This window comes from Lactuca sativa, chromosome 3 (genome assembly GCF_002870075.4).
Source record: "Lactuca sativa cultivar Salinas chromosome 3, Lsat_Salinas_v11, whole genome shotgun sequence".
Lineage (NCBI taxonomy): Eukaryota > Viridiplantae > Streptophyta > Magnoliopsida > Asterales > Asteraceae > Lactuca > Lactuca sativa.
The window spans coordinates 224,625,999-224,649,588 of record NC_056625.2 but is presented as its reverse complement, the minus strand read 5'-3'; positions in this window follow the sequence as shown (position 1 = coordinate 224,649,588).

Sequence of the window (23,590 nt, the reverse complement as noted above, 5' to 3'; positions counted from 1 at the left end):
TGATTTATGAAGCTTCTTTCTGCACCACTATCGAATAAGACACAGGCATAAGAGTTGTTGAGAAGAAACGTACCCGTGACCACCGTGGGATCGGCTACCGCTTCATTATGACCGATAGCAAGTAACCTTCCAGTTCCCCCAGCATTTGCAGCCTTCGGACAGTTCTTAAAATGGCCTGCTTCACCGCAGCCATAACACGTCGGGGTCACTCCCGTACCAGGAACCTGTGTGATAGGTGTGGGAGGGGCTTTGCAAAATCGGACAGTATGGCCCTTCCGTCCGCAGTTGGAACACTGCAATTTACGGCATGGACCGTTGTGGTGAAAAGGGCACTTGGGACACTTAGGCAAATTCCCACTGTAAGCTTTCGGTGGGGCTGGAGCAGCTGGTGCGGCCGGGGTGGTGGCAGCATGAACCGCCACAATTTGCTGATCCCTGGAGGCGGTTTGAGTTTTCTTGCCTTTCTTCTTATCCCATCGTTTCCTCTTTCTGTCGGATGATCCGGATGGTGCAGTGGTTGTTGTGGTTGTTGTTGCTGGAGTGGAGAAGATTTCGTGATTGATCAGACTCTGGGCCAATTCCTTGGCGCTGTCGAAAGTGGTAGGGCGTGAAGCCAGGACATTTCCTCGATACGGGGGCACTAAACCCCAGATGTAACGTTCAATCTTCTTGCTTTCAGAGGGGATCATGTTGGGACACATAGCCGCCAAGTCGCAAAACCTGGCCGTATAAGCCGTTATGTCGGTCCCCTTCATCTTGAGGTTCCAGAGTTCTTCCTCAAGCTTCTGAACTTCGCCCCTAGGGCAGTACTCTCCTCTCATGAGATCTTTTAGAGTGTCCCAGCCCATGGCATTGGCTGTGACCAAGGAGAGTGCGTTGACATGGCCGTTCCACCATGACAAAGCCCTGTTAGTGAGGGTAGCAGTAGCGAACTTGTTTTTGCTCTCTTCGGGACAAGAGCACATTTCGAATACAGCTTCGGTTCTTTCGAACCATTGGGACAATGCCAGAATTCCTCCAGTACCATCGAAGAAAGCAGGTTTACAATTCATGAAGTCCTTATAAGTACATCCCTGCACTCGCTGGTGGACTTCACCAAATCTAGAATTCCCACCACTCGCATCACCCGAGTTCATTTGGGCCATGGCTGCTGTTACAGCCGCAGTCACAGCCGCTTGAAACAACACCGGATCGAACTGCGGAGGAGGAGGTGATGGAGGAGGGGTTTGAGTTTCAGGTCTTCCTCTGCTGGGACGCTTTCGTGGAGGCATCCTTCACTGGAAGATCATAGAAATGATAGAAATAGTAAGAGCCTATTGCGAACATGAATAGTGTGTCTCATGGATTAAATCAACATAATCCAAGATCAGGGTAAGAGTTATAGTAATAGAGAAATCATCTGCCAATATACTGGTATTAATGATGCAACACAAGTTCATGAAAATTGACCTAGCAGTAGGTCTTACATCATACCATAGAGAAAATGTTGGCAGTTTAGAGGTTCAACTAGAGTACTTTTATACTAGGAATGTTTAAAGACAAAAGACCTACGGAACATAGAGATAAAAGGCTAGTCCTTTAAACAAAAGAGTGAGATAACTAGATGTCTTCTACTGGCGACGGCTGTTTGTCGGGCGAACCCTCAGATCCTCTAGTTGACGCATAACTTCTTGAAGGTGTCGATCATGAGTCCTTTGGCGTGCTCGGAGTTCCCTAACTTCAGCTCGGGATGCAGCCAACTGATGCTGCAGAGCCTCGTTGGTCCTCCTTGTCCTGTCTGCGGCTTCCTCGAGTTGGCGAATGCGAATAGTATTGAGGTTTGAGTTGGCATCCACTTCTACAATTCGACCAATAGCGGCTTGACCTTGCTCAACATTCCTGGCAATCCTTCGGATCATGATGGGCAGAACCCGATCCGCCGATCCTCCTTCGCTTATGTGGTAGAAGCTTCGGTCTCCATTGTAAGGCAAGGGCTGACCATGCTCCTCGCTCCATCGACGCAAGGATATTGCCCACATAGGAGTGGGGCCCTGAAATGCCGGTCGGGGGTTAGGGTTCGGGGCTTCAGGAGGTTGGTTGTTGACTTCTGGCTCGGAGCTCGAGCTATCCAAGAAGCCTTCAGCATGATGATCATCCAAAGCGATAGGGTGATCGTCGTCAGAATCTTCTTCGAGCCATCCTCCATTGCCATGGTTCGGAAAGTACGGATCACCGGGTAGGTGGAAGCCAGCCATGCTATCTACGCGAGAAAGGGGGAAAGAAGATTAATAGACGCACTATTCTAAGATACTTATAGGAGGAATCATTACCAGTTGACCCAATACTTGCATAGTGCGTACCGATTACATGTAACCGAAGCAAGATAGTCCTTCGAATAAACCACCCTAACTTCAGACCCCCAATCAAACAAGAACAGGGAATGAAGCAAAGGCTGCAGATTCTGAGTCTATAGCGCCCCAATCACCTGTAATCGCGGTGTATCCACTTAGCAACTATTGTCCTACTAGTAACGACCCTTGTTGTTAACACATATGTATAATCTAGAGATACAGAATACTCCTATAGTATTCTTATGTTAGCGTTATTGTGGTATTGTTGGTAAGTTTTAGACTTGTTGCAACATCACAACCGAACTTAGGCACATGCTAGTCACCCTCAGGAAAACGTAGTTGATCAGGCTACATCATCCTGAATGTGACTATATGTCTCTAAACCCAATTGTGCTGCCCAACAATCTTAATACTTTTGTTTTGTTCTAGGATGATACTGATTCCTGTGTTTCATAGTGATGTGTGTATATATATACTTAGTTAGATCTTTTAGATACCTAACAGTATATATTTTTGGTCAGAGTGTTTTAGTCCCGAAGTGTTTATAGTTCGTATATCTTTTATAGGTTGATATACTTGATTCACTATAAACAAAGCTCTGATACCAATCTGTCACACCCCAAAACCGATAACGGCGGAATACGTTTCGGGGTGGATGACGTAGTGAACAGTATCATCACAATTGCATAATAGTAGAAGCAAGAATCATACAACCATAGTATTACATAGTGAATTTAATTACATGCGTGTTTTGTAATGTTCAACAATCACCCAAAAGCAATTCAAAAATAAGAGATGGGTCTTGTGTGCTCCACCTTCTCCAAAAATGTTGCGTCTGTACCTGTCTATCTTTGACCTGAAGATACAAGTTATTTTGAAAACAATTATCAGCATAAAGCTGGTGAGTTCATAAGAGTTTAGTGTGAGTTTTGTATACAAAGCATTAGTGCTAAAAATGTATCATTTATGTTCATAAGTAGTAGAAACTTTAGAAAATCCCATATTTTCCAGAAAATACATTGTAAGTGACAATCGGTGAAAAATATACATTCTTCATTTCTTTGAAACAGATTATTGTAAAAACATATTGGCAAATCTCCAAATAACAAGTATGATGGAATAGGTTGAGCCTGTAATCAGTGATAGAGGTGCAAGCTTCCTTTAGTGATAGATACTTACTTACTTCAGGATGCAGTTTAGCATTTAGTGTGGTATTTTAGAGTAGTTGTAGCGTATTCCTTGTATATTATTAATAGTGAGGATAATAGAGGATCCCATGACCTTCCCGGTCATGCACAGTATAGTGAGTAGTGGCATCCCTGGGCCTGCACGGCACGGACTGAGATTAACAGTCGGGATGTAATAGCATCTGCCCCGTATAGATCTATACATGTAGAGTCGTCTCCTGCTGGAACACTCCGGGCGTAGTGAATAGCGAATAGAGTATCTCGTAGCGGGTTAGGGTATTATTGTTTGTTTAGTGTTTTCTCCATTGTTATAGTGTAATAATCTGTTAGTATTGATCATAGTGCATTCTCTTACTAGTGTATCGTCTAGTAATAGTGAGTATTATAGTGTAGTTAGTAATAACTTTAGCGAGTAGTAGCGGTAGCGACCCTAACCATACCTATTATGGTTATCATAGTGGGGATGTTTATTAGCACGTTAGTGACTTTAGCATTAAGTGAAAGCAGTAATATTCGTATCCTATACTGATATACAGATTTTATATAAGTAAGAAATCAACGACAGTCGGACGGATAACTACTACCCTAAGCCCACAATCAAACAAGAACAGGAAATAAGGCGAGATATCGGTCCTAAGTCCTCCAAGTCTTATTTATATAAATATATCAGAGTGGTTACATTTTATAAGCAAATTGATTAAATAAAAGTATTTTTCCGAAAGAACATTTAAATTCTGATTCACTGTTTAAAAATAGTTTGAAAAGGGTAAAACCCGTTTTTAAGGCATAGGGACAAATCACATGTGATTTGAACTAAGAGTAGTGAATCACATGTGATTAATCCTTGTAACTCGGAAATCGTTCTGTAAAACTTTACATAAACATTTATAAGCAACTTGTATCTCCCCCCTAAAACATGTAAAACACTTGAAAGGTTCATTAAAGGGGTATGAACTCACCTGAAATCGCGGAAATCGGGTGAATCGGGTAAATCGGGTAATAGTGTCGATTGAGCGTTTGGTACCAAATAACCACTTGAGCACCTTTTAGGATCCTAATGTCATATGAAATATGTATTTTACAAGAAGTTAATCATCTTATGCTTTTCATTATAGTATTTGGACATTCTAGTGTCGTTTTCGGGGTTTTAAGGCCTAGAAAGGGTTCCCGGGAGTGGTATGAGGCCATGGATGATTTATGGGAGGGTCCTTGGGTTCACTTCCTTAGAGTTTATGGCTTAAAAGTCATCCATTGGGAGTTTACGGCCATAAGCCCCCTAGGCTTGGCCGTAAACTCTTGTGACACTCCAAAATGTGTGTTTAAGGCCTTATCTCACTTCCTTGATTTAGTGGTGTGTGTTTTGGACCAAGAGGGAAGGATTAAACATCATATTTTGTGATATTTTTGGGGATTTTATGGCCAAGACTTGTTCTTGGGCCGTAAACTCCTATAAGTCCTTTAAGATGATGGTTTTACTTGTACAACATGGTCCCAAATGGTTTAGAAAAATCCTAGAAGGCCCTATAGTGAGTTTGGAACAATTTGGCATACATTTTTGGGGAGTTTATGGCCCAAGAACATCCTTGGCCGTAAACTCTTCATTTGGTGTCAAAATGAAGTGTTTAATGGTACAACACACTTCCATAGGCCTTAGATAAATTCCTTTCATGCATTAGGGTAGTTTAGGGGCTTGTTTGACACAAAAGTTTGGGTGTTTACGGCCCAAGCTTAGCCTTGGCCGTAAACTCCACTTTTTATGTTCAAATGATGATGTTTAATGCCTTTAAGCCTTCCTTGTTGTCAAGTCTAAATTACTAAACACCCTAGAAGAGTTTTTGGAGCCTTAAACATGGATTTGTGGGGTGTTTGAGGTGTTTACGGCCTAAGCACATGCTTGGGCCGTAAACTCCTTTTCAAGCATCATTTTCTTGTGTTTTAATGTCCAAACCCTTCTAGTTATAAGCCTTAATTAGTATACTAATATACAAGAAGGAAAAACTTGGTCTTTGGCTTGGATTTGGGGGTTTACGGCCTAAGGGGCTTCTTAGGCCGTAAACTCCTCTTTGGACCTTGATTCTCATGATTTTGGCCCTAAAATTCAATGAAGTATGACTAGAATAAGATAGAGGGTGAATACTTACGTTTGGAAGTCGGAAATTAGCGGAATCGAGGTCGTTTTTGAGTCTAGAGAGAGAAAGTAGAGAGAGAGAGTGGGTGTGTAGTAAATGAGTGTTCAAATGTTGGGCACACCCATTGCATATGTCTCGGGAATCGCACCCGATACACGGCTGCCCGATGATTAAAGTTAACTGGGTTAAAACTTTTTACCCGGGTGAAGTGGTAGAAAAGGTAATACAACTCTATTAGGTTAAACGGGGTTAACACATACGAGTTATATTTCTTATGATAATATTAAGTCATGCATAAACTTAGATATTCGGATATTGATGGTTCCAAATATTACATAAAATAACATATAGTGACACGTTCCGTTAGTGAAAATGGGATTTGTAACGGAATTAGATTTGGGGTTGTCACAAAGTGTCCCATTTCACTGCATAAGTAGCATACTGGGTCTACCCTGGTGCTGGTGATTGAAGGGAGATGCTGGGTCGGAGCCTTAGAGAAACGGACGGTGTGCCCTTTCCTGTTGCAGTTTTTACATTGCATCTCCCGGCAAGCCCCATTGTGATGGAAGCCACATTGATTACACTTTGGGAGTGATCCCTTATATGGTATGGCCGACATTTAGGTGGCAAACCCCGTGGCTAGCGTCACGGCGTTCGTCGTGACTGCTGTTGTAATGGCAGGTGCAGCTATGGATTGCTTTCTTCCAGCGAGTTTTTGAGGTAGGTTACACTTCTTTTCGTCCCAGAACTTTTGCTTCCTGTTCGTAGGTTTGTGGCCTGAGGTATTTTCGCTGACAGACATCCGTTGGTGTTCCTGATTGTTACCACCATCTGTATTGCCAGTACCGCTTCCACTTCTGCTGGCGTTGTTAGCATTGAATTGCGCCATGACGGCTGTCACGGCTGCCGTGACTGCAGCCTGAAAAGTAGCAGCGTCTATCTACAGAGTTGGCGCCTTACTAGTTGGTTGGTTGCCTTGTGGTGAAGACTTAGCTCTGTTTCACGATGAAAAACAACTTTGTTAGTGGAAATGATTATCTTAAGTGCATCTTTACGATTTATATTTACGCATATAAATTTTTGCACATTACTGTACTATTCCTAGTGTTTCCGCTAACGTTCTTGAAATGGAGTTATGGCAGTGGGTAGGAGTAGGTTTCATATGGGCGTTAAGCTTTACTCATCTTAGAATCATGTTTGCCCGAACACACTTGGCTGAGGAGTTTTGATGGGACCCGGTGTATTAGTGCCTGAACGATCGCACTCCATAGGTCTATGAAGAAGGAACTTCTCAACAAAATGTTTAAGGGTGAGATGATAATGAGTTTTTAGAATGGCTATACGTCGCGAGTTTCTAACTAAGTTTATCTTATATCGATTTGTAACGTAATTCGGTCGTTAAGGGTGTTCTGAAAACAATTCATAACGAGATTCTTTATATGGTAAACTCATGTATTTCAATAGTTCTATATCCAAGTGAAGCCTTATACTTGACCCAAGCTAGGTCCTTATTATGACCAATTGAAGTATGCTTAGTTATATAATTAAGACTAAATAGACCTCCGAGTCTGTTAGGTATATCCTAAGCCCATCTTGTTAATATGATTCTAGTAATTCTGGTTTCAGCGAAATTTTTTTTACCTAGATGTAGGTTTACCTCACATCCATGCATGGAAAAGTTTTGATAACAACTAGATCTATCGTTTAGTATGACCGCTTACATCACAGTGTCGTGCTTACGCCTAGAATAGAGTAGCACCAACGCATACTCACGAACCTAATTTACAAGGTCTTGTGAGCGGTGTGAACTCTACTTATGACGATCCGTCCCTTGCGATGCCTGAGGCAAAGTCGATGCACCTTGTAGCTCTGTCAATCGATGCTTGGCTGCAATCCTCCTCTCTTTGAATACCGTGTGTCTACCCCGTTACTCTCTTGCCTCTTCCCGAGTGGCGATAAGGTCCTAAACATAGAGTTGGTCTCCGAAATAGTAGTCTCTTTCCGAGTCTCGGGTACGTGAGACAGTAGGGTCTGTAGTAGCACGAGTTTCCGAACTCGGGTTGTAGTTTACCTACTTTATTCCCCGATGTTTGCGATCTGTCGGGTCTTCGCCGGGAGGGCTCTGTCTGTAACACCGAAAATTTCAAAACAATTTTTCATTTAAAATAATCGTTTAATTCTTAAAAACACTTTGTTTTAAGTCTCATTCATAATCGTATTACAAAACATAACTCCATTTCCACTTGCATGATAAACCAGGATCCTCAAAACATGACTCATTTTCTGGTGTGTACAATCGAGCCGGTGCCCCAAACTTAGTGAGTTCCCCAAACTACCGCATACAACACATACGCCACTCGAGGCTACAGTACGACCCTCCGGTCGGTGTGTCTCAGCGGGACCCTCCAGTCCCGTAGCTCATTGGCCCCTCTGGTCCGGTCATAGCTCGTTGGGCCCTCTGGCCCGATTTGAATCGTTGGACCCACCGGTCCGGTCTATAACTTCGCATAGCATAAATCACAAAGACATAATGCATAACATGTCACATAGAATAGGATAACATAATACTCAATGTAAGCACATACGACCTTCCGGTCACACAATACTACCACTCAAGGTAACGTAGAGCGAGAAGACTCACCTCGCGTATCTCGATAACTCGCAAATCCCGGAAATCACTCGCGCTCGATCCTCCAAGCTATAATCCTCCTATAACACCATAGATCTCTAATTAACACTTTCTCAACTAAGGTTGACTACCCCTATCAAGTCAACACTGGTCAACTCTGGTCAACGGTCAACGGTTGAACCGACTCGCCGAGTCTGGCGTGGACTCGTCGAGTCCCTACGGGAACCCGATCCCTCTGAATCTCTTCCGACTCACCGAGTCACTCACCCGACTCGGTTACTCCACCCCTGGTTCGTAATCACTAAACAACCCGCACCAACTCGCCGAGTCTGGGAATGGACTCGGCGAGTGCATTTCATGCACAACCCCATACGACCTTTTGAGGTTAGATTCGCTTCACTAACTTACAGATCCAGCCTCCTTAAGCTTATTGACCACGTAAAGTTCAAGTCTTGATGCTCATCAAGCATTGAATAGCTCATGAATGGTGTTTTAGCCTCAAATACATTGATCCCAAGCCAATACCTCCATGGATGCATATAAAGCTTTGGTAAAGAGGTGCTCTGGACCTCTATAGGTCCAGATCCATGACCTTAACTCGCTAAGGGACCATGAGGACACTAGATCTAGCCACAAATGGGTTCAAAAGCCCTAAATCTACATGAACATCACAATAACAGAGAATGATTCGAGATTGCACCTCAGTTGTGATGTTATGGACCTCAAATCTTCAAGAATCCACCCCTCTCTTGCTTCCTCTTGGTTAGATCTCCTCTTTCCTTGCTAGACAACAACTCCAAGATCAATAATGGCTCCTTCCCTCACTTGAATCACTCAATTGCTCTAGGGTTTCACTCTGGGGACTGATGAGTGCAAATGACGGCCATAAGCCCCTTTAAATATGCCTCAAACCCGAGAAATTAGGGTTTCATTAAACATCGTGGACTTGCCGAGTCCACTCTTGGACTCGCCGAGTCCGGACGCGAACCCGCGTCCAAATCCGCAATCATACTCGGCGAGTCTAGGCTCCAACTCGCCGAGTCTCCTCACAAATTACCAAAATAAATAAATGAATAATACCTGGGAATTCGGGCTGTTACAATTCTCCCCCACTAGAACTAGACTTCGCCCTCGAAGTCTCGCTCTGCAAATAACTCCGGATGCTGCTCACGCATCTCACGCTCCGGTTCCCAAGTCATCTCGGACCCCCTCCGATGTTGCCACTGAACCGAAACCAAGGGCACCTCCTTGTTCCGCAGAACCTTGATCTTTTGATCCACAATCGCAACTGGTCTCTCCGCGTAGTTCAGGCTCGCATCCACCTGAATGTCCTCTAACGGCACTACCTCCGACTCGTCGGCTATACACTTCCTCAACTGAGACAGATGGAAGGTATTATGAATCCGATCCAATTCTGCGGGTAGCTCCAAGCGATATGCTACCCTGCCCACCCTCGCGATCACCCGAAAAGGACCGATATATCGAGGCCCCAACTTGCCCCTCTTCCTGAATCGGATCACTCCATTCCAAGGAGAGACCTTCAGGAGTACAAGGTCACCGACCAAAAATTCGAGTTCGGACTGGCGCCTGTCCGCCTAACTCTTCTGGCGACTCTGAGCAGTCAACAACCTCTGCCTGACCTGCTGTATCTGCCCTGACGTCTGAAGCACGATCTATGTACTTCCCATCACACGTTGCCCTAACTCTTCCCAGCAAATGGGGTCCAATACCCCCTCCCCTACAACAGCTCAAAGGGCGGCATACTAATGCACTAATTATGGTTGTTGTTGTAGGAAACTCTGCCAAGGGCAAATACGGGCCACAATTTCCCCCCGAAATCTAATACACATGCCCGAAGCATATCCTCGAGCATCTAAATCGTTCGCTCGCTCTGAAGTGTCCGCAGACATCACCATGGTAAACTCTAGCTCATTTCTCATATTTATCTTCGATACCGAGCACCAGGTCCGCTTTTGGCCCCACAGCAGAACCCCTAAAGTTCACACATAACATGATCCAAAACATCTCACTAACTTCCTCCCCGTGACCACTATCACGGCCCAATGACACGCAAGTCAAGAAATTCCCTATTCCTCATAAAGAAATACAATCCAATCGAAGATCGACTTACCTCTAACCTCTGGCGTCTGCTGCGCATATTCTCCCGCGCCTCGCTGATCCTCCCGACAAAGACGAAGACCCCAGTCTCGCCCCGATTTTAACCACCAGGCTCCAAATACTCAACACTAGGGCTACTCAAGCCTAAATCTCTTCTGCATCATGCACTTATCGGATAACACTCCATCACCACACTCTATTGTCATCTAGTGGGTACTGTGGCTTCCCACAATATTACGACAACCTCTGACTTGTGAGTACTACGGCTCCCCGTAGTATCACAACGCCAACTAACTAGTGAGTACTACGGCTCCCCGTAGTACCACGACTCCCTCCTTCTGACTTGTGAGTACTAAGGCTCCCCGTAGCTTCACAACACCCTCTGACTGGCAAATACTACGGCTCCCCGTAGCATCATAACTCTCTCTCTCTCTCTCTATGACTTGTGAGTACTACGGCTCCCCGTAGCATCACAACACCCTCTGACTGACGAATACTACGGCTCCCCGTAGCATCACTACTCTCTCTCTCTCTCTCTCTCTCTGACTTGTGAGTACTACGACTCCCCGTAGCATCACAACACCCTCTGACTGGCGAATACTACGGCTCACCGTAGCTTCACCTTATGCTCTCATTCTCATTACAACGCCACACTATGTTCACTAACTCATGCACCGAAGACTATCATAGGTAGCTACACACACACTTGCCCTGATATGCATTACGAACTCTGGCGGCAACCGCCATAACACAGAACCTGCCTTTGCGGAGATCCACTTCCTTAAATAATCCCTCTTGATGACAATACACGAAGGGCTCCCACTGGAATCGTGGATACAAGATACATCACTGGTCATCTTAAGCCCAAGACTCTAAATAACTATGAAATCGAGACGCTATACACGGAAACCACCGAACACCCTAACAGAGCATCACAATGTCCTGTCTCTACCACTGATTCCCTTACTCCCAGCACCATACACATACAACAAATACATTTCCTCTATCACTCAATGCGCAACTTCAGTGCATCCAAACATTTAATTGGAATGCAAGGAAGGCGCTAACCCTTCAGAACACACTAATGATCTTCCGAAACCCTTTCCACTACTGCTCAAAATCCAAGCAAGAATACACATCCCAGCCCGAGAGTTGGCTACTCGACAATATTCTACCTATATTTCAACCCAGAAGTTCTCAACTGCCCATACCATCATTACGAGCCTTCCACTTGAGACGACTCTGACCACCACCAGATTCCTGACCATTGACCACCCGCCGTGGAGACACCCATCCTTCTCTCAGACATATACCACATGCATTATCTCGCCCTGCACCTTTCCTTGATCACCAATGACCCTGATTTCATGAATTCAGGCTGTAGGTTTCTGCATCCAACCCCTAACTGCTCTTGCACAAATCTTCGGGTCTCTCAATAAACCACCCGGTTCTCCCCCACTTAGGGTTCGAACCATCACTATCTGACACATCAACAACCTCACGAACTATTTTCACCAGCAACAACGCACCTGCCCCTGGAAAGTGCTACGCAACGCCTGAGAATCCCCTTTAAGGAAATCAATCGACCTCATAACTCTGAACCTCATGTGAAATCCTCAAGAACTTCTCGTCACGACTGCCTCTAGTCGTTCCAAGTCTCGTACCAATCCAATACCAAGCAACTCAACTGTCCAACAACATCACTGACTCATCATATTCCCCCACCTCGACTCATCAATCGACGTTCCAACACATGGATCATCCCAAGAACAGGGACCCACTCCCATATCCAATACCCAACATAGATAGAAGAACCACTGCACTGATTAACACGACTGGACTCTCCACTGATACCTCTACAATACGCCCTACTATACTCAAATAGGTGTAACGTGGTCCTCGACTATCTCAGTCCCATCTGACTATCTGCTCATGGTAAATCACTGTCTCGCAGCACACATGCTACCTGATACTCTGATGGAAAATCATCATCAATGACAACCTGTAGGGTTTTACCCCCAAACCCGAAACTTAAACATCAGGCCTCTCATGTTCCGCACACGAACATAAATAGCACCACTCAGGTCATAGAAGGTGACATCTCCTCTATCGACTGATTGCTCAACTCAGACCGAAATTCTCCCCTCCCTCTAACTCCTTACCAAAAATACTCTGATAGGCTCTCAACCTCCCTATCAAGGGATGCCTCTTCGAACTCAATCATGGCCCAAATGCCTAAAAACCGTAGCGTCCAATCTCTACCTCATCAATCGTGACCGGATAACCGGAGAACCTCAAGCATCATTCACTACGAACCATGGTACTCATCCCATGACATCTCTTCTCAATATGCTCCGGTGTATGGTACCTGAACCATAGCATCACTCTTCCATCTGTTCCGATGTATGGTACTCGAACCATAACATCATTCCTTCATCCACTCCGATTTATGGTACTCGAACCATAACTTCACTCCTCGATCCGCTCCGATGTATGGTACTCGAACCATAACATCACTCCTCAAATCCGCTCAGATGTATGGTACTCGAACCATAACATCACTCCTCAATCCGCTCCGATGTATGGTACTCGAACCATAACATCACTCCTTAATCCGCTCTGATATATGGTACTTGAACCATAACATCACTCCTCAATACGCTCCGATGTATGGTACTCGAACCATAACATCACTCCTCAATCTGCTCTGATGTATGGTACTCGAACCATAACATCACTCCTCAATACGCTCCGATGTATGGTACTCGAACCATAACATCGCTCCTCAATCCGCTCATTAGAATCTTCGGAATACTCCCTGTATCAAGTATGGGTCCTCTGCTTTCAGTAGTACGGGCCCGTACTACCTGCCACATCTACCCATACTTTCCACACAGACTATCCCGGAGCTCCTAAGTAGCTACTCGACCTTCTCGTTCACCAATTCCATCGCGCACTCGCTCCCCAGCGAAATTCTCTACTCTGCCAGCGCACTCATCTGGCTAAGGTTACTCCCTAGGCTCTTCCTAGATTCCTACACTTCTCTGCCATCAGCTGCTGAAGAGCTCCTAATGATGCCAGCCATCTACCTCCTGAATGTCGTCATATTCACTTGGTAGCTGACTCCCATCATTGAGAGTTCCACAAAGCACAAAGCAAGCAGCATTCAAGCATCGAAGAATATATATGACTCACTCTGGGTGATAATTCCGCTTGCTGTGCTCATCCTTGAAAGTACCACCGAACTCTGCAACTCTTCCCCTCGCGGGTTCTAACTATTCTTTCTCTAAGTACCACGGTACTTATCTAGGTATCTCCCCTAGATTTCTACTCAAATCCCCTAAAGGATTCCAACTAAATATTCTCACTCATCACATACTCAAAAGCACATCGCATATAACAGCAATCCCTAGGCTAAGGCATCACAAATCAGGCCACTCTAGTCCTAAGATATGAAATACCTAGCCTATCTCTAGCATGCAATAATTTCTCATAAAGTGCATCATAAATATCTCATGTCACAAAAGTAAGGGTATTTTGCGAAATCACCGTTCGGGCTCTGGCTGATTGTACACACTACTCTTTCTCGCTTTCTCTTTGAACTCTTATTCGCTTTAGAAAATTATTTCTTTGAAAAATTTTCTTACTTCCTCAGTTTGAGTCCAGATTTACCCGAAGGCGCATCCGAATCCCTCAAACCAAAGCTTTGATACCAACTTGTAACACCGAAAATTTCAAAACAATTTTTCATTTAAAATAATCGTTTAATTCTTAAAAAACACTTTGTTTTAAGTCTCATTCATAATCGTATTACAAAACATAACTCCATTTCCACTTGCATGATAAACCAGGATCCTCAAAACATGACTCATTCTCTGGTGTGTACAATCGAGTCGGTGCCGTCCCGTGATACTGTAATAACCTGAAACACACCACACAAAACACTGTAAGCACGAAGCTTAGTGAGTTCCCCAAACTACCGCATACAACACATACGCCACTCGAGGCTACAGTACAACCCTCCGGTTGGTGTGTCTCAGCGGGACCCTCCAGTCCCATAGCTCGTTGGATCCTCTGGTCCGGTCATAGCTCGTTGGGCCCTCTGGCCCGATCTGAATCGTTGGACCCACCGGTCCGGTCTATAACTTCGCATAGCATAAATCACAAAGACATAATGCATAGCATGTCACATACAATAGGATAACATAATACTCAATGTAAGCTCATACAACCTTCCGGTCACGCAATACTACCACTCAAGGTAACGTAGAGTGAGAAGACTCACCTCGCGTATCTCGATAACTCGCGAATCCCGGAAATCACTCGCGCTCGATCCTCCGAGCTATAATCCTCCTATAACACCATAGATCTCTAATTAACACTTTCTCAACTAAGGTTGACTACCCCTATCAAGTCAACACTGGTCAACTCTGGTCAACGGTCAACGGTTGACCCAACTCGCCGAGTCTGGCATGGGCTCGCCGAGTCCCTACGGGAACCCGATCCCTCTAAATCTCTTCCGACTCACCGAGTCACTCACCCGACTCGGTTACTCCACCCCAGGTTAGTAATCACTAAACAACCCGCACCAACTCGTCGAGTCAGGGAATGGACTCGCGCGAGTGCATTCCATGCACAACCCCATACGACCTTCTGAGGTCTTATCCGCTTCACTAACTTATAGGTCCAACCTCCTTAAGCTTATTGACCACGTAAAGTTCAAGTCTTGATGGTCATCAAGCATTTAATAGCTCATGAATGGTTTTTTAGCCTCAAATACATTGATCCCAAGCCAATACCTCCATGGATGCATATAAAGCTTTGGTAAAGAGGTGCTCTGGACCTCTGTGGGTCCAGATCCAGGACCTTAACTCGCTAAGGGACCATAAGGACACTAGATCTAGCCACAAATGGGTTCAAAAGCCCTAAATCTACATGAACATCACAATAACAGAGAATGATTCGAGATTGTACCTCAGTTGTGATGTTCTGGACCTCAAATCTTTAAGAATCCACCCCTCTCTTGCTTCCTCTTAGTTAGATCTCCTCTTTCCTTGCTAGACAACAACTCCAAGATCAATAATGGCTCCTTCCCTCACTTGAATCACTCAATTGCTCTAGGGTTTCACTCTGGGGACTGATGAGTGCAAATGATGGCCATAAGGCCCTTTAAATATGCCTCAAATACGAGAAATTAGGGTTTCATTAAACAGCATGGACTCGCCGAGTCCGGACACAAACCCGCGTCCAAATCCGCGATCATACTCGGCGAGTCTAGGCTCCAACTCGCCGAGTCTCCTCACAAATTACCAAAATAAATAAATGAATAATACCTGGGAATTCGGGCTGTTACACTGTCAGTCGGTCCCCCGTGGTTGAGGTCATAGAACCCTCGTTGGTCTCCACATGGTGGTTGATGTCATTGCTGTCGACATTCAACCCTCGATCACGATTGCCCAACGGGGCACAAGTTCGATGTAGTCGAAATGGTTCGCGGAAACCCTTTCTATGCAAGGAGGATTGATTACCTCCGGTTCCGCTTCTGATTCTTCTCATAACCATTCACCATTTCTCGGGTTCGGTTTGGGAAAGTAAGGGTCATCCGGTAAGTAGGATATTGCTATGCTGTACGTGCGAGAATAGGAGTGGAAGAGATAATTACTTGGCGTCTAACTCTCTAAATAATTATTTATAGGGATGATCCTTATTAGTTACTTCTATAATGACATAGTGCATACTAATTACATATAACAAGTTATGATAGACCTTCGAATAAGTGATCCTACCTTAGGTCCACATCCAAACAAGGAAAAGGAAGTAAGGCAATGACCACAAATTCTAAGTCTATGAATTTTAAGTTACATATAACCTTAGAGTATCCACTTAGGGACTATAGACCTATTATTAAGGATCTATTTGGTTTTCATATAAGTTATGATATTACAAAATACTCCTATAGTATTTCAATTTTATGCTTGGTTCGAATGTTCTCATTGTGGTGGTGTTGGTAAGTTTTTCGACATATTGTAATTTCACAACCATTCTTGGGCATGTGCTAATCACTCCTTGGACCAGCATAGTTGATCAGGCTATGCCACTCCCAAGACTGACCATACATCCCCGAGCTTACCTGTGATATCCAACAATCATTACTTTTGTTTTGTTCTAGAATGATGCTGACCTTAGTATGTATGCATGCATGTATACTTTTAATAAGAAACTATTTATTTCTAAAAGTATAGTTGTTTTGAAAACTTTAAATGAGAGACTTTAGTCCCAATGCATTTATAGTTTGTATATCTTATGTGGTTCGATATACTGAGTTCACTATAAACAATGCTCTGATAAGCTACTACTTTAGAGTTAGAATAGATTACTTAGAAATTGAAATAACATCATTTTTTCATTTGAATTGCATTGTAAGGACAAGTTTTTCCGCAATAAAATGAATTTTGATTTCGTCTTATTTATTTATCCTTGCAATGGCATATGTGAAAATGGATGTTTATGTATTTCTAATTTTATCAATGTTGAACTGGATGCGATTCTTGATTTTCTTATTTGTGAAATGTTGAGAATTTACCAAATAGGGAGAGTTTCTCATCGCCCAAGTTTCAATTGGACAGAAACTTGGAATCATGCAACATGTATTGTATGATGAATGAAAAACTTTCATATTTGGAAATTAGACTAATTCTTTGACAAAGTGTTAAGTGAAGGACAAAGAGATCGAGTACACTAGGTCGTGAGTCGATCATGTCCACCACAAGTGTGATAAATATATTCATCATGATTTACTAAAGTTTAGTAAATATGATTATACTTATAAGATTAAGTGTAATTCTGAGTTGATTGAAAAAGTTTCAATAAATGGCAGAACGAATAAGAAAAATCAAGAAGGCAGAAAGATAAAAGTTTCTCTATTCTAAGAAGAAGGGAGAATACCTTTTACTGTGTTTTGTGATAAGTCTTAATGAATAAGAACCATATCTCATTTGATCCTCTAAGTGAGTATTAGTACATTTATATGTCTAAGAAGAGGAATCGAGAATTCTGGAAATGGTTAAAATCAAGAAGTCAATCATACTTCGTTCCAATATCAAGTCTTAGAGTTATACTCCAACATTGTGAATTGAGTGACAAGTCTTAAGTAGGTTTATAATACTCATCAAATGTGGAATTTGGAAAAGTTTTCTTATTCTTGCACATTTGAAATTGGTAAGTTGTGATGCCTTGTATAATACAAAGACCAACTAGGACCAATTTTGTAAAGTGTTTAGTCTTGATAAAAACTACACTAATTCTTAAATACTTGTTTTGTCAAGGAATATTTCTTGACAAGAGAATCTTATATGTCAAGGAGTCACTGGCAGTCTTAATGGTCTTGAAAGGTTTCAGGAACAAATCAAGAGTTAAACCTAGTTGATCATCACTAGCACACGACTTGAGGTTTAAAGCCTATCGTGGATGACACACTCTTTTTCTGTGCCGTTCCATTTGAGTTAATTTTTCATGTGAGTTCTATGAGTTCTCATTTGAACGCATAAAGACAAAGAACCTTGATCAATGGAAAGTACATTGATATGAAAAGGTGAGTTGCTTGGAAGTCATGGTGTGGACTCATGAGGCAAGAAATCGAGATTGAGCATGTTCGGTCCATATGAGTTTGGATTTGTTGCAAACTTTGGTTTTGGAAAATTCACATGGATAGTAACACATACACTTATTAATCTAAGTGTCATAAGATTTCTCTCCATCATGAAAATGATTGTGAGGAAATGTTTTCATTAAGAGAGATTTTAAGAATATTGCAATTGTGAAAATTGTATTCTCAAATTCGATTATGATTACAACATCCCTTTTCATAGTTCGAATTGTGAAACTTGGCAATTAGTCTGAACATTTGGGACTTAATAACATAAGTTCTAAATTTTTTTAGACACACATGTGACCTTTCGAAGGCAAAGGTGTGTTAGGTTAAGCAGCTTATATAAAGGCTTATCAAAGCATCAGGTATTTAGAAATATGAACTTAAGGAATTCAATAAACATTGTTTTCTGGAAGTTCAGATGTTTTCTGAATACATGTCAAAGCTAGTGGGAGCATAAGTTTTATGCTTGTATGGTAATAATCATCGTGTTAGTGGGAGCATGATTATTATTTCAAGTATTGCAAGTTAGCAATACTAATTATAGAAAACAAAGATTCACTTTGCCAAGTTGTAGGGGTTGAAAAGTTGTTTTGCTATAATTAAGGGAGGGAATATTGTTCTTCATTTCAAATCAAAAGGCTTAGATTGTGGAATTTTAATCAAATTTAGTCGAATATATATGAATGTTGTGTTGGAATGGTTCAACATGAGGAAATTCTATATATGGAAAGGATAATTGCATTCTCAAAATTTGGTTATGATTACGACATCCCTTTTCATAATCAAAATTGTGAGAACATGGAAATTAGAAATATTATAGCAGAAGACTGGTAAAGTATCACGTCTTCATGTGAGACATTAGGAATCGTGTTCCATACGCTTCGGGTATAGGATCGATTGCATATGCTATAATGTTTGATCATTCTAAAATTTTCCAAATGCTTAGCGCATTAAGAGGGAAAAAGGACTAGAATGGTTTTGGTTAAAATAATTAAACAACCATAAAAGGATGATCTAAGGTTCGCCAAGGATTTGTTGCTTGTGAGTAGTTGGAAGTATAGTATTGGATGGACCATGTTGACATTAATTTGAATAAATAAGATTCTATTTAGAATGAGTTGTCATATGGCAAATATGGAAATGTTTCCACATTGGGAGTTGGATATTGAGAGTCTATGTCTAGGTTAGAAACTTTTATGCAAGAAGGATGCTCAAAGGAATGTACTTTGAATGTGAGACTTCGTGTCTGTGGAATTGTCTTGTAACAATTTCCGATAGAATACCTTGGAATTTCATTATCCGAGTCTTGGTGATTTTTGTGCTATGACATTACGAAAGGATCATTGCATAAAATGTTAGAATCTAACATATTCTATTAGTGGCAAGAATGTTGTGATCTTACACTAATGATAATGATTGGGAATTGTGAAATGAGTTTCATTGGAAAGGTTTTCAATTTATCTATTTCACAAAGTAAGGATCATAGGTAACATAGTGTGCATGCTTGGAGCATGGGATAGCTATTGTCGTAGTTCAAGTAATAAGTTGATTATCCGAAACATTAAACAATGAATAATGTGTAGTCAATGTGGTGTTTAAATAAAATGTGTTTTATTTACGCTCAAAAGTATTGGGGCGATATAGGATTAAGTATTATCGTTGTGTTTCATTTTGCATGTTTTGACTTCCAAAATAATTGGGTTATTAGAACCTCCACAGTTGGTCATACGTTGGAAGTAGGTATCAAAGAAGACTGTCATGGATTTTTCTGTAGATTGTCTAAAGTGTTTAGACATAGCACAAGTTTGCTGCAGAGTTCATGAGTGTTTTGATAAGATTAAATTATTGGATTAAACCCACTCTCACTTAAATCACTTCATGGATTTATCACGGGTGATTAGTGAGACAATAACATTGTATATTCTTGAAACCGAGACGTGTGAGTCGTTATTTGCTGTTCGGTTGCACATTGATGATAAGTAAACACACCAGTAACTAGGTGTTATAAAACTTATTGTTGTGTGTGATTCGATTAGTAGGTGCAAGTGAGAATTGGAGTCAAATTTTATCCATTCCTTTTACCCAAAGTGGGATAAAAGCGATATATGTGGGCCCCTCGATGATTTAGGGATGACACCCTAAGCGCTTGGCCAAGCAGTGACTAAGTTGATGTGTTCAATTGTAGTCTGTTGTCAGTCTTCATAAATCAGATGTTGGGAAACAATACATAGCCAAAGAGAATGATTTAAATCCATGTCGCGTGTCTATACGATATCTTGAGAATCGAGGAATATATGATCCCTTATCTAAAGGACACGCGTATCTGAAAAGATCAGAGTTGACAGCGGCTTTTGAAAGCTACGATTGCTGATCAGGTTCTAAAGTTATACAAAATAGTTATTAGACTTATCCAAGTGGGAGACTGTTGGATTAGTGTCTAAGTCCATAAATATTTTGGTGTGTACTTGACCCGATTATGAGCATGGTCCATTTGGTTGCCTTCACCATAACAATATGTAGGATGAATTAAGGAGAGAAAGGTTTAATTATGATTTATTAATATATTATGAGAATAATATATTAAAGGAGAAATCATATTGTTTAATTAATATTAGTCAAGAATTAATTTTGTGGCTAAAAGAGATTAATTAAACTTAGGGGGACTGGAATTATAGTTATAAGATAATTGCAATTGGTCTCTGGATCACCTTGGAATAATAGGTTGGATGAATTCTATGGGGAAGCCCATTAGAAATCGTCCAGGCATGTTCCAGAAGGGGTACATGGGCTGCTTAGGGCTTAAGCAGTCAAATTAGGGTTTCCTTGTTAGATAACCCTAATTGCCTACCTATTTAAGGAGCCCCTAAGCCCCAAAAACGTGGTGAATGATTCCCTTAGGGTTTCTGGATGATTTTTGGTGCTCCCCTCTCTTCTCTCTTCATCCAAGTTGCTTAGTGGTGTTTGTGACTCCATTAGAGGTGCAACACTTGAGGCACTAAGCTTTCTAAAGCTAAGGAATTGATTACTAGTATGCTAGATCTATTGCTACATAACAATCAAGGTAAGATCTAAACCCTAATTCATATGTTACTTTGATTACTAGTATGCTAGATCTAGGGTTTGTAAGTCCTGGAAGTTTATTGCATGTTCAAAGTAGAAAAACTAGATCCAAGCACTTAGGGTTGCATGAACACCATAGGATTGATGTTATGCATATAATCCATCAGATATAATATGTTTTTTAAACTAGAATTATAAAATCATCAAAGACCCCTTACAAACCTCAAATCTATATAATTTTTTTTGAAGAACATTCACACATCTCTTGTATGTACTAGTGAGATAAATGTCACCTAACCGCCTAGTGTTATCTTTTGATGGCCGAGGTGTTTTCGCGATTTCTATAACCAAATTATAGGACACAAGCTTTTCAAATTAGATGATTTGATCCGAAATATTTTGTGATAAAGGTCACCTAAGCAAGAGAGTCCCAAGGCATAGATAAGATGAAACATGTCTAATTAAATTTGTTATTAGTGATCCCATAAAATCTAGGAATTATATAGTAAGATACAGTTGATAATCGATATCTACCGGGTTGAATTCAAATGTAAGGGATAAAGGATACCAAGCCATTTATTTTTTTGCAACTTGGATCCTAGTCTTTTATTTTTAATGTTTTTGGAAACTAAAAGGGTATTAATTCTTAAAGATTAAATATTGAAAATACTAAAAGAATTTTGTTAAAATTTTGTAGATATATAATCCACTCTCATTACCATGAATTTTCATTTACTTTAATGAAACAATTACATTCAACATATACAACTTCAATTAATGGGTTCATGTCTTGAGAGATAATCTCGTGAGCGATGTGAAATTGTATACACTTAAAGGTCCAAGTCCTAAGCAAATTGCTTTGAGCAATAGACCTAAACATAATACCTAGTAAAGACATCAATGTGATGCTCAAGATTCTTCTAACATCATGGTAGGAATAGTTATTCCTGACTTCCAAGAATTCTTGGATAGTTTAGATGCATGTATATCTGATGAGATAACAGGTTAAGAAATGTTCAGATAAACACAATGACATTTGTTTCAAACTTGTTTAAACAATGGAATGATGCAAAGAAAAAAGAGTCACATTGTGTGATCTAAGAAGCCTATGTTTTATGGACTGAACATATTTAAACCTAAGAAATCAAAGAAGGCCCACATAGATGGATCATGTCTCTTTTATGGATAAACTAGATACTGGAAGAGAAACTGCTTCTCATATATGAAAAGGAAAGTCTGGATGACACAAATACTTGTGTTGTTCTATGTTAACATGTTAAATACATGAATAATCTTGTTATTCTAAAAGTTCATAGTCGGTTGTAATTGTGGGAGCAATTATGAAGTAAGACTAATATGAATTGGATTGGTTGACTCTCACTAGCTGAAAGTAGGCAAGTGTTGGTAACCAAGTTTCACAGGTACTTACTAGAGAAATAGTACTGAACGGGCCCGCATCAAGATTAACTTAGAGATCACAATCATGAGTAACACTTGACTAAAAGGTACTATCTTTCTATCCTTAACACCTGAGATACAGAGTGGGACTTATGTATAGGGAGTACCGTGCTTTGATATGGTCAAACGCTGATCCTTAACCAGACAGTTATATAAGACATTTTTTTGGTATGGTGTGAACTGTGCAAGAGGCTTATGTAGTCAAGATGGGATTTGTTCCTCTTATGCGTGGAGAGTTAGACATCTAACGTGTGTTACCTAAAGTCGACTTACAAATGAGATTGATTGTGATCCAAGGCCCATGTTTAACAGGATGTCTATAACAAATGGATAATTAATAAACTTAACTTAATACATCAATTGAGGCTTTGAGTTTTTTGGAATTGGATGTTGATGATTGGCAGTCTTCGTCATATGTTATTGGGCGGCAGTGAAATGTTGCTAGAAGTTTACCACTGTCTATATCAATTTATGATGAGTCTTTTGCAAGTGGAAGATTGAAAGATACCCAAGAGTCATTATAGAATAATATTGCTAATAATAAATGATCCTATAGGGCCACACCTTATAACAAGTTACCATCAATTAATTTTTTTATTAGTATACTTTGATTCTTAATAAATATATCAACATTTGTATTTAATTGGAAAATTATTATTTCATAGAAATAATATTGTTTTACTAATTGAGAATTTATTATTTATGAAAATAATATTTATTGGAGAAATAAAAACTTATGACGTATATCAAAAAGTATGATTATTTATAAGGTATATTTATATGTTAATAAACTAGTTAGAGTTTACTTATATAAAATGTTGTTTTTATATAAAAGAGATATTTATATATACGACTAGTTATATATATATATATATATATATATATATATATATATATATATATATATATATATATATATATATATATATATATATGTTAGAATCACTTTATATAAATGATAGGCGTTTTTATAATGTTGGTATATAAATATATATATAGCATCTAGTCATGAATAAAGAAAGAAGAAC